The sequence below is a fragment of the Falco biarmicus genome, chromosome 1, assembly GCF_023638135.1.
Source record: "Falco biarmicus isolate bFalBia1 chromosome 1, bFalBia1.pri, whole genome shotgun sequence".
NCBI lineage: Eukaryota > Metazoa > Chordata > Aves > Falconiformes > Falconidae > Falco > Falco biarmicus.
In genome coordinates, this window is record NC_079288.1 from 79,402,713 (window position 1) to 79,415,938 (window position 13,226).

Consider the following 13,226-nt stretch of genomic DNA (forward strand, 5'->3'; position numbering starts at 1 on the left):
CACAAAATTATTCTAATGATTAATAAACCCAAACATTAAACCTGAATCCACCACTGCCTTCCATAGGCAAGCAGAGTTACTAATTTTAAAGACTGTATCACCACAGCTATGGTTTCATGAAGATGAATCTTGTACACACTGTAGATCTGGACCACAAATGTGCATTTGAACCAAAAGAAAACTTCAGCGTGTGAGTGCTCCAGCTGAGCCACTCCACTAACTGGGTGGAGTTACCTCATGAGGATCAACGCTCCATGTTAGGTGTCAAAGGCAGCCCCCAGAGAACCACACTGCAGCACACACAAAAGGTGGATGATGATGATAACAAGAGCTCTGTAAGCCAGGAAAAATGATAATGTCTTTACTATTACCGTTCTGATGAATATGTGGGAAAACCAAATGAAGCAAAATTCGAAACACACACAACCGTACGTGTCCAGACACACATGCCCGCTATGCGGTCATGAGCTAATGGTCACAGTTAGCATATATGCATATAGCACACCTGGCATATATGCAGGAACCCCTGTCTGTGACAGGCATGAAGCCTGGCAGGCTGTCCTGGATGTCCTACTGAGGCACAGTGCAGTTAAGCCATGACTGAGCACGGCAGGCTGACTGCAAAGGTGCCAGCAGAAACCACTGATGCTCCCAGCCCCACGGGCAGAAGAAAAATTATCCAGAAAGTTTGTCTGCTATCAGGGGTGATGGATCCACAAGCCCTTCAACAGAGCCAAATGCAGCACTTTATAGGTCTCGACCGTATGATTGCTGGAACATTGGTACCAGTTGAAAGAGAGTGTTGGCTAAGTGATGTGATTCTCCTGGCAGGATCAAATTGTGCGAGTGTAATACAAGGAAAGCCTAACCAGCCTGCACATAGCATTTGGCCACTAACAAGCAAAAGAAGGGCTTAATTGCTCAGTAGTTTATCCTTTCTCCCACCACTAGACATTTTACCAGTTTATTTTTAAAGCACTTCCTGCTTTTCACTTACTGAGTTACATTAATGAGGTGGTGGTATTGGCATTTGAGGATGTCTCACAGAATCAATCACTTTGAACCATACAGGAACCCTTGCGCATGTAAGGGTCATGAGATGAAATTATTTTTGAGCAGAAGATACAAAATAGCTGTGTTCCTGTTGGGGATGTTGGGGAGCCACTGAACCTCAAAACCACACAACCTGGACAAAGACCAGAACTCCTCTACAGACTGGGAAGGAAATGTGTGATATAGCATATCAAGGTTTCCAACCCTGAAGAACAGAAAAATGCTGTGAAAACGGAGTAGAAAAGTCACAAATTCCACAGTTTTCCTCTGCTACCATCCACTTCCACAACACCAAACAAGGAAGCAAGAAAACTGGTAAAAATACAGAAAAGATCTGATTGACCTCTTCAGTGTCAATCTATTATTTTAAAAGATACTTTATTAAAAATCTCACAGATACCATTTAGAACTGAAGATGGCCACCAGCTGGCAATGTTGATGTACCACTCCATCAAACCAAGTTCAGTATTTTACTGAAACTGATGAACAGCAGCTGAGGTTGTTTTTTTTTAGCAATATCACTTCTCAGCTTCTTCCATAATCTATCTGACTTCTCAGCAGTCAGATGGACTTTTTTTTTCTCATTCTTTTTAAAATAAAACAATATTAAGTCTGAATATATATCAACACATTCGGTACTATCATAATAATAGAAGGGAAGTGACTGAGAGCTAAAAATGAAAGAGTTCAGGACAGAAACAGAAACCTGAGCAATTGTGGGAAAGGACATCAGATTCAGGCTGCCAGTATGAACTCAGACAAATGATAAATTCAGTTTCAATGGCCTTCCCATGGTAAGTTTAAGTTAGCTGGTTTTGAAGCCGAGGTCAGGCTTATTTGAAATGACACAAGAAGAAATCTGTGAGAGGAAGAACTGAATCTCTGGTACCGAATTTGCCCCTTTCTCTAGAACAAAAGTTGGAGTTTTTTCCTACCTTGGCTACAGTAAATAGCATTACTAAAAACACGGTAGCTTTTACGGGTAGTAAAGAAGGAAACCGAGAAGCAGCGTGTATAATGTAACATACATTATGGGAAAATGATGACACAGATGAAACTTGTGAAAGCACGTTCTCCTATTGATGTGAAAGCATTTATTTGCGTTGCATTTTTGATTCACCTTTATCTTCTTTCTAGAGAAAAACACGCGGAAATAGTATGGAAAAATGAGTGATGTTGTTAGAATTTGTTTATGAAAACAGAACTGTGTGTTTTTACAATTAATAGCTATTAGAACAGATTTCATTTTGACTCACAATGTTCTTTCTGACACACACACCCACACCCCCCACACCCCCCAATTTATATAAAGATTAGATTTCTCTATTTGGGGCCCTTTACATTTTAATAAATCTGCTTTTCTCTGCTTATATTTTGTTAAGTGTCCCTCAATTCCTCTTTATTCAAAGCTTCCTATCACTGAAAGGGAAAAAATACTTACTTACTTCTGCAAACTATTTGAAAAGCAGATGAAGTGTGCTAGGTAACATTATTACTGCTAAGTAATAACAATTTGCAGTGTATTTCTACTGAGCCAGATAAACATTCTATAATTTTCTTAGATGTAAATCAATAATTTGAGTAAATATTAATGTTCAAAAAATGTTAAATGAAATCCGCAGCAGTTTCCTGGTAATTGGACCAATTATGATGGATGTTTTGTTTTATTCAACATTTTATAAAGGGCTCTACTGAACACATTTATTAATCAGGCTATAGGGATTTTCCTTCTTTTTTGTACTGAATTAGAAAATTCTTGGGAGAGTGTGGTTTGTACAAAGATGAGGCAAGTCAATTTATTAGCCTGGGGTGACAAACTTGGTAAAGACTGTGTGTACTTCCTTTTACTTTACTGAAAACCAAACATGTCAGAGTCCCCTGTTTAGATCATAAAAAGTACAAAAGTGAGACAGAGAAAAGGAACAATTGGTAATGGGGAAACGTTTACAAATCTTACTGTAAAGTATGATTTGGACCTCTTTGTATTACAGCTTTCATACAGCTGTATTAAGACACAATAAAGATGGAAATAACTTATGTTTTGAGAAGGACATCAGGTCAATAAAAGTCTACAGATTACCAGAATTTGCTGGTTTCATTTCTTGAAGCCCACTGAGAATTTTACCAAGAAACTACTACGAAAGTACTCCTGTAAATACTAAAATCCTATTGACTGGACGTAAATAAACCTCCCACAGGCTTGCTTTCTTGTGACTAATCTACTTTGAAGATTTTTCACTGTTTTTTTTCCTGCTAACCCCTAGAGTAATCTTCCTGTCCTTCTTGGTTTGTGTTTTTTTGGGTGGGAGTTTTAGTTTGTTTGTTTTGCCTTACAAAACATACCAGAGAAACATAACCAGAAAGTGATCTTGGATCTGATCATAATGTGATCTTTTTATCTTGGCTTCCAGCTACGTGGAGTTAGAACCTTGATCTATGGTGCTCGAGTAACACGTAAAGAGCCTCTGGAGCCCTGGCCTCTTAGTGAACTTCTGGGTACTACTTGAGTAAAAATTGATAAAAAAGTATTATTTCAGCGTTCAGTTTCAGTTTCTCTTCAGTGCAGTGACTCCCAGGATTTCTGAAGTAAACGGGTACAATCCATAACTTTTTGGTATGAAAACTGTTTCAAACAAGACTCGATAATTATTGGCAGATTGAAATATATTGTCTTAGATTGAGTTGTGATACACACAAAATAAACCTGACAGCCTGAGCTCAATAACTGAGTATCTATGGCTCCAGAGTAACTAAAAAATTCCATAGTACTCTCAGCAGAATGAGGGACTCCACTGAATGTACAGATTGATGCACTTTATCATCAAGATTTCTCCAGTATGTTGTATCAGGTTTGTACTACATTTGCAAAGACTGTGTGTGTGTCTACACATGCACACAGTGTGAACTAACACCATATAACCAGCTCCTATGGTTGTAATATGATTTCTATTTCTATGCAACTTTTTATAATACCATGTAAACAAAGTTTTTACTTGGGAATGTTTATATGAGAAGGTTTTTTCTTTTAAAAGCCTTGTAAATAACTTTCAGGGAAAATCTGTATTTACATGGAAATGACACACTGAGGCAATGGGATCTTCTGTACCTTGCAATGACCCCAGTGGGCACATTAGCACCTATGAAAGACATCTGAGATGGACAGATCAAAGGGAATACAAACGAACAACCTGTTCTCACAAAGATCCCAAGTTACAGAAACACAGGACTGCTGGCATCACCCTGGCAAATGGCACAGGAATAAGAAACAGCTGGACCTCCATGCTCTGTAAGAAATAACTGATACCACAGAAAGGGGTAAGAAAAAACAAAATGCTGAAAATTAACTGTAAGTTATCTCCTTTTTTTTTTTTTTAATCTTGCTTTCTGTTTGCTGTTGGTTATGGGAGAGAAGCACTAGGTGTTCCAGCTTTACCACCAAGCAGTACAGTATTTTTCTGCAATCAGCTGCACTGAGTAAGCAGAGCTATTTTTAAATCACCAGCCACCTCGTGCAGTAAAGCAATCATGTAACTGCAAGTCATGCATACCGCAGGGAATCACTTCTCCTGGTTTGCAGTGTCATACAAACGGGAAAGGCATACAAACAGTGTCCTATAAATTTTCAAGAGTCTATGACTAAGTCTCAGGTCTCAGTTTCAGACTCTGTCCTTACCCATAACAAGAAGTTCTCTGAAATTTTCCCACAGTTGCACCAACATGGTTAAGTCCAGGTTCAGTCTGACTTCCTCAGTGGCGAGAAAATATCAGCAAGTCATGCGTACAGCTGTGGCAGCCACTTTCCTGGCTCACACATCAAGAACTAAACTAGGGACCTCCGGAACAAGAAACGTGACACACTTGAGCACTGAACTCTCAGTGCTCAAAGTGCCATGTTACAACTTCAGCTTTTTCTTAATTGACACACAGACATAAATGCTCGCTGGGCTTTGTTACACAAATACAACTGAAAACAAAGTTCAGAACAATGCAAACTGGAAGAAATCAAATGCCACATCCTACAGCTGTATGGTTCCTTAATTTCCCAGTAAGCGTCTAGGAAACAATGTACCTGGTTCACTAAATAGACACTAAATAGCCTGACTGTTGTATGTAAATCAGCACGATACAAGAAGAGATACTCAACTAAATATTAATGTGACTCACAGATTAACATGAAAATTGAGCGCACCAAAGCAGACACGTGCTTTACAGGGGTGTGCTAAGGGAGCCTGGCATTATTTATGGAAGGATACGCACACAGCAGGATGTCACTGCATATATTCTGACCTCCTGACATAAGTTTATTAATGTTTGACATCAGCTTTTAGAATTTTAAATGGAAACACTAGAAAAATTACAGTGATAAATGTTGCTGATCCTCTCAGTATATATAGGTTAATAATTTTCAAGGATATGGCAAATTTTCAACTTTCACTTCTCCCAAAAGTGCAACACACAGAAAAGCAACAGCAAGCAAAATAATCTAAGCTTTTATTGGGGAAAATAAAATAGAGCAAATGCCATAAGATCATTTCTGTTATTCTGTGCTATTAGCACCAATTCAGATACTAAGATAAGCAAGCTCCTTGTAAAAATTTGTGGATTTATTCCACTATGAAGTTGGTTGGCTCCTGTGCACCCTGTTCTCCCACTACCCAGTCTGCTTCTCTGTTAACACGCTCCTGGGTGTCTTTTGTGGATAAAATGACTACATCTTTAAAAGCATATGAGGGGCTTACTTGCTTAACGGTCAAACTATATGCACATGACTCTGCTAATGTTTTTCCTCTTCCAGTAGCCTCGTTAGCAGCCTTCTATTAAGGAAGAGTGTGCTGAAGGAAGGAGTTATATGCCGAAAACCATGTGCCAGGGCACGTGCTATGTGCCTCAGGTTATAATCACAGAATTCCGAAGGATACAAAGCAGCACTTCCATTATTTTTGATACCTTAACAAAACAAAAAATACCCCAGCCTCAGCACCACAGGGCTGTAGGACAAGCTCTGAATTCAGGGTTTTAATATAGTCCTGTTCTTACTATGTGTAGAGACGTTCCAGCATCAAGGAGCTTTAAAGGTCTCTGGCTCATTCATCCCAGTCCGCTAACAGGAGGTGGCCTGCTAACCCAGCGCTGTGGGTGTCAGCAAGGGCAGGCTGGCTGCACCGGGGAAGATGACCGGGAACCAAGGGGGACAGCGAGGCTGACAGGGGCAGCATCCTCACCCATGAAAGCCACAGTCCCGCACAGCCCAAAACAGAAGCACTGAGCAGCTCCCCTGGCAAGAACCAGGGTCAGCCAACAGTCAGGTGTTGGTGAGGCAAGCTGGGGTGAGTGAGGCAGGGTCAGGATCAGCAAGGTGCGTGGCTGGGTGCAACAGGCACCCCTACAGTGCTGCTCAGGCAGGGACCAAGGCTGTTGGCCTGAGCTTAAAAACAGCCCCTGCTGCAGAGCTGTTGGTCCCCCCCACATCGCTCCAACAGCCGGTTATGTAGGCAATACTGCTCGAAACTGAAAAAGTTAAAAGCTCCTTGGATAAAAACTAGGGACGTGAACCAAATGATGGCTGGTAGATGTACACTTTTTAAGCTATGTCAGATTCATATGACCCATCCAATGCTCGGATGTTGCACCACGCGGCCTGGGAAGCAGGGCAATCTGCCAGCCTGATTTCACAGATGAAAGATGGGTGAGGCTCAGCACCTTTCCTTACGACCCCCCTCACTACAAGCCTCCACAGGGTAGCTGGGTCATTTTCTCCACTTCAGTGAAGGAGGAAAAATATTGAAAAAACAGACTTTTTGAAGGGTTTGCTCCATGTAAATGGCAAGATGGCTTCTGCATATTAGCCAACTACATCACGCTTTGGATCACCACCAGCCAAGAGCATGTATTTGCATCAAACACAAGCGGTGCAGGTATTTTCCAATTTGCTTCCATACCAGTTGCTACATGCACACATCTTCCCATCTTATCTTCTGCAAGAATCAAATAACTTCATCTTACTTTCAAAAGTGATGCACATGCCAGGAAAATGAACTACGCCTCTCACACAGATTTGAAATCAAGAACCATAAATGGCAGACATTTATTCAAATTACTCAGCATCACCCTTCTGAAGTAACAGTACTAACACGCTTTTGCCACTTCTCATCATACTGAGCATGCAACACTTTGAGAAAGGCATCGCTTCCCCATTCTACCACTTAGCTCCACCACATCTCATAATGTACTCAGCTAAACCTATCCAGCCTATGGACAAGCCAAATGAGGCATAGTCACTGCAAGGCTGACACTCCCAGAGGGCTGGGGGAGAATTGTGGACATTATCCATCTCCACACCTGCATACGCCTCTGTACACAAGGAAAGAGGCAGAGAGATTCGGAGAGGCTGGCGGGGCCCTTTTCCACTATCTGCCCTCATGAACCCTGCAGACACCAGGTTTCTTTGTAAGACTAAGCTGTAGCAAGACAGATATGGACCAACTCAGCATCAGGCTGACTCCTGGCAAGGGTGACAGCATTTGTGCGCTGGTGAGGAACAGTCCATGAAATTCCAGGCGGTCCCTGCAGCACCCCAGGACAGACCAGCCCCATGCTGAACGGGCAGCATGGGGCTCGTGAGCTGCACAACAAACTGGGACAGCACTTCACTGCTCCATGCAAAAGCATCTCTTCTTTCCAAAATGGGGCACCTGAAGGAGCACAAGACTCTCAAACCGCTCCCCACCCAAAGCAGCCAGGAAAGCCCTTTTATCACAGTGGCTCTCACACAATGCACATGAAGGCCAGTTTCTCAACTTCGTTCGCCTCTGCCCCAGTTTATTGAATCCCTCTTCTGCAATCCCACATACAGACGGCTGCAGGAATAAATACATAGGGATCACCCCGGGGATAACATTATTTTGAATGTCATGTGCTCTGCCAGAAGAGATACAGAAAGGCCGCTGACATGACAGGTATCTTGCTCCCTTGTGGCAAAAACATCCCATAGTTGTTATGGCGATATGCCGGTAAATTTTGAAGATGCTGCTCTGGGAAAGACTGGTTCCATTTGGCTTATATTGCCCTGCAGGAAACATACTTCTGAGAATTTTTCTGAGGTTGGAGACATTATTAATGAAGATGGGAAAAGGAGAGGCTGGAAAAAGTCTTTCAGTTGTAATCTGTTAGTCTAGATTGACGTTAATCCATGAGTAAACCTGGGAAACAAACAAATTCCACTTTCTAACTATTCTAACCACCATTTTTTCTATTAGCAGTAGTCATAAATGAATTCTGGTCCTATTATTATCAGACATTACATCTATGAAATTGCCTGTGTATTTGTACTTTTTTCCAAAGTCTTTTCAGTGTTTCCTAGCTCAAACATTTTATGCTTCTTCAGCTCATAGTCTTTTGATGTTTCATGCAACTTTGAACAAATTTTGGTATCTCACTGCTTCAGGATTCCTCATTCCGAAATAGTGGAAAAAATCCTTGCCTGCTTCTGTTAAATGAAAACTGCAAGAGCCATGTAAATGCTATAAAACACTGGTGTCCTCCCAACCTCTTCTTTGGAATGACACTTTGCCACTTACTTCTTGGACTGGGTCTGGTTAGGATGGAGGTAATTTTCTTCACAGCAGCCCTTACAGTGCTGTGGTTTAGATTTGTGACCAAACCAGTGCTGACAACAGACCAGCGGTTTAGCTGTTGCTGAACACTGCTTGCACAGCACCAAGCCTTTCTCTGCTTCTCACTCTGCACCTCTAAGGAGCAGGTCAGGGGTGGGCAGGAGGTTGGGAGGGGACACAGCCAGGACAGCTGACTCCAACTGGCCAAAGGGACTGTCCATACTATATACCATGATCAGCAATAAAACTGGAGGTGGGTGGTGTGTCAAAAGCAGCCATTGCTCAGAGGCTGGCTGGCCGTCGGTCTGCGGGTGGGAGGTGATGAATGACTGCCTTGGCATCACTTGTGTGGTTTCTTTTTCTTTTTTTCCTCTTCCCTTATTACACTGTCCTTACCTCAGCCCACAGGTTTTTCTTGCATCTGCCCTTCTGATTCTCTCCCTGGTCCTGCTGAGGAGTGGAGCGAGTGAGTGGCTGGGTAGGGGCTTACCTGCCAGTTGGGGTCAGCCCACCACACTCCTCTAGTACCTCTGAAAATCAATAACGCCCAAAGCACATTTTCTTCCTCAACTACTAATCAATCATTTGGCTACTCTCATTATCGCACAAATGAACTCCTTCACTCCACTTCCTTTAGGTTTACAGGAAAACTGTATTTTTGCCTACAGGAAAGAACTATGGACCAGTCTGGCAAATTCATAGCTTGTCTTTCATTCTGAGACACTTCCTGGATAGCTCACAGGAAATAAGAGATGGGGCAGATTGTGTTTCATTTTTTAAAGCTGTTGGGTAAGCTAATGGCCATCCCCGTCGTTTCAGAAATCAGATAATAAACCCTACTACAAAAAGCTGTTTTATCTATAAGTCTCAGCAGTGATGCTGCAAATGTAATAAATAGTCTGTGGATACAATAGCAGCAAAGTTTGTAGGGAGAGACAGACCAACTAATCTGAGGAAGGAGAGATGGTCTCAAAAGGTCTGTTTTTTTCCAGCTGTATCAGAGGATCTAACAAAAAGTCTCTCACTCCAAGCCATACCTGTCTTGTAACAACATCTTTAAGTTTGTTAAAAAGGTGTAATTTCAGTAACAGGAATATTTCTTAAGTCAGTTACATGAAAACCATGACTGGTGGAAATCCTTAAAGTTCAAAACCGGTATTTCTGAAACTAGTGCTTTTAAAGGTGTTGGTGTATTTGCACACACTTGAACTGGAATGTCACAGTTATACTAAATATGACTGACTTAAGACTAGCTCCCAAAGAAGCCAGTATGTAGAGTATTCCAGTGTAGAGATCATTTATTATTTTGTTTATGCAAGGCCTAACATAGTTAACTTTCTCACAGCTGACTTCTAAGCATTTCAGTCATAAGCAGATAAGAGTATCAACAGAGAAGTCATAATAGGTCAGATACCGATGTCATTCTGTTAACTAGTTTTAAGTAAAAACTTTATGTTGGCAAAAAATTAAGGATAAGTGAAAACTGAGTATGAACTTAATTCCACGGACCAAATACTTCATATTCTGCAGCCTTTTTCAACCATCTGCAACAAGTCACTATTATCACTACTGCAAGGTTCAAATGGCAAAGCAAACTAAGATGTTACAAGACTTTGTCAAAGTCAAGCAGCAAACTCAAGGGAAGAGACACTAGAAATCAGTGTAAATCAATTCTCAAATTCTGTTCTCAAACTCACTCCACTAGATGGTGGCCTCTCTATTTGTTCAGTTAAATATATTTGTAGTTCTCATCAGAATATTTAATCAAAACCATACATCCAGGATTCCCTGCAGTCCCTCCTCTACAGCTTAGGGCAAAAAGACAGTATAATTATTTTGACAAATAAACAGTCATCTGCCCCAAAATATACAATAGCCCAGCAAAAATCACAACATATTGCATAAATATGACATAATTAAATGGAGAAAGCACTTCATTTAGAGCCAAAAAGATTTATTCTTGTTGAAACAGGCATATTGCACTGTACCAGAAGTGTAAGTTCCTGTGCCACTTGGTGGTGTCTCAGACAAATTTAGCCATGAAAAATAGCCGTGGTGGCTTTTTTTCAGGAGTTACCAGTTTCAGCAAATGTTATTTCTTCTTACGGTTTCCTGATTTAAACTTCTATAATCCACACATATCTGCATGTCTACTTTAGACTCATTTGTTGTGCTAAGGCTGAACAGATACTGGTACCCAGACTCCTCAGAAATACTATTTTTTCATGTTCCATGAATTCTGTTTGAGAGCAGAAAGTATCATAATGCACGTCTGCTTCAAGTGTGATGGACAACGCTTCTACTATTAAGAACATGCTTACTCTTGCTTATAACAAAAATATATTCAAACAAGAGCTGAAGTTTTCAGCATCTGGTATCTATATGGCATTATTTCTTCATGTCAGTCTACAAAAGAATACATTAATGAAATTCAGCTGAAAACTGCTTTTCCCTGTCCTTCCAGGATGATTGATGAATTTTCTGCTTTATAGATGGACCTCCAGAAGAACAACACTACCATGCTGTTTCTTACCTCTCAACCAGATGCTAATCAGAATGTTGGTAAATGTTGTTATTTATGTGGAAATGGCATGGTGTGTGGGAAGGGAGTAAATGGCGTACAAGGAAACTTCCACTTTCTTGTTCTATTTCATTAATTCCTCCCAACCTTTCTTCAACTTTCTAGTCCTGAAAACTGTTTCACCATCTAGTACCATGCTAAGAAATGGCCAATATTTCTTTTTCCCTGATTTATGTACAGATTTTCTACTTGACTACAACTTCTTTTGATGTTCCCAATAGGCTTAGAAAATTACCTTTCCCAATCATCTTTTTAAAACAAATATTTAAAACCCAACCCATTTATATCAAACATTTCTCTAATCAAACTCCAATGGTCTGTTTGCTCTCTAGGTCAGAAAAGCTAAAGAACAGAAATGTGTAAACTGATTTTGTTCTAGTTAGAATGGGTGGTCTGGATCTAAGGCACCATGGAGCCTGCATTAGGAAGGTTTATTACACAATATTAATGTATAAAATAAATCCATAAACAATTAGGTTTCCACCTGCAGCCTCTTGTTTCCACTCTTACAACTGAATGCCTGGCATTTAGTCATACTCAGTAATTTTATACTGCTTCCCTCCAAGTTTAGCTTTAAAACTGTCTGGGCTTTGAGGAAAGATGAATAATAGAAACCAGGAAATTCACAGCACTCTGTATTAATCAAAGCAGAAAATTCAATCACTATATATAGAATCCCCAAAGAATCTGTAATATGGATATATACATTAAGAATGTCAGAGTCCAGGAGTGCTTCCTGCAACCCCAAAAAGGTTTGTCTGGAGTATTTCAAAGCATCAGTTGTTAGGTTAACAATGTCCTATGACAAATACAAGCCAGCGTATCCTGCACTGCTTACCAGGACTAGACATGGGCAAACCCCTAAGATTTATAAACTACAATCTCAAAGAAGCAACTTGCTTCTAAGTAGGAGTGGTAGCTGCAGCGGTCTAAGCCTGTCAGTATGAAAACTTGTCTCTAGTTGCCAATAACCTGTGTTCAATGAACACAGAGCCTTTTATATTCCTGTAAATAAAACTACAGCTCAAAAATCAGTTATCTCATGATAGTTTCCTAAAGGACCAAGTATACTACTCGGAACTTCTCAAATCAAGAGACAACATCAGCAACAAAAATAAATTGCAGTCTGCAAGGACAGACACACTGAACTGGTACTATTGTACCATGGAAAAACAAAAGAGAAACTGCAAAATGTAAAAATATCCAGAAAAAACAGGGCCAGAAATAGCTAAACACTTCAGGGGGGATACCCAGTACAGGACCAGCAAGCCTGCACAGGAAGGTGAATTGCAGCAAGGGTCTAAAGCACTGAAGAGTTACAAGGCATAAGAGTTACAAGGGAAAAAAGGAGAGTTTACCACCTTTGGAAGAAGTGGCAGACAGCTCTGGAGGAATATAAGGATGTTGTGAGGCTATGCAGGGTGACGATAAGAGAGGTGAAAACCCAGCTAGAACTCAGGCTGGCCACTGCCATAAAAGATAACAAAAAATGTTTTCACAAATACACTAGAAACAAAAGAAGGGCCAAGGACAATCTGCATGCTTTACTGGATGCAGGGGGGAACATTGCCACACAGGATGAGGAAAAGGCTGAGGTACTCCATGCTGCCTTTGCCTCAGCCTTTAATAGTAAGACCCGTCACCCTCAGGTTACTCAGCTCCCTGAGCCAGAAGACAGGGACGAGGAGCAGAATGAAGTCCCCACAGCCCAGGAGGAAACTGTCAGTGACCTGCTGCTCCACTCAGACACGCACAGGTCTGTGGGGCCAGATAGGATTCACCCAAAGGGTATGGAGGGAGCTGGCAGAGGAGCTCACCAAGGTGCTCTCCATCATTTACCAACAGCCCGGGCTCACTAGGGAGGTCCCAGAAGACTGGAAGTCAGCCAGTGTGACACCACCTACGAGAAGGGCAGGAAGGAGGATCAGGGGAACTACAGGTGCCAGGGAGCAGGTCAGCCTGAGTGCCATCATGTGGCA

General features: G+C 41.2%; 1 protein-coding gene across 1 annotated transcript in view; it reads right to left on the reverse strand.

Moving 5' to 3' along the window:
* Window positions 1-13,226, reverse strand: part of SH3BP2 (SH3 domain binding protein 2) — a 92,786-nt gene that overhangs the window by 75,233 nt on the left and 4,327 nt on the right. Inside the window, exon 3 of the mRNA XM_056339406.1 lies at window positions 235-333. The gene's annotated coding sequence lies outside the window, so the exon portion shown is untranslated. The remainder of the gene's footprint in view (window positions 1-234; window positions 334-13,226) is intronic.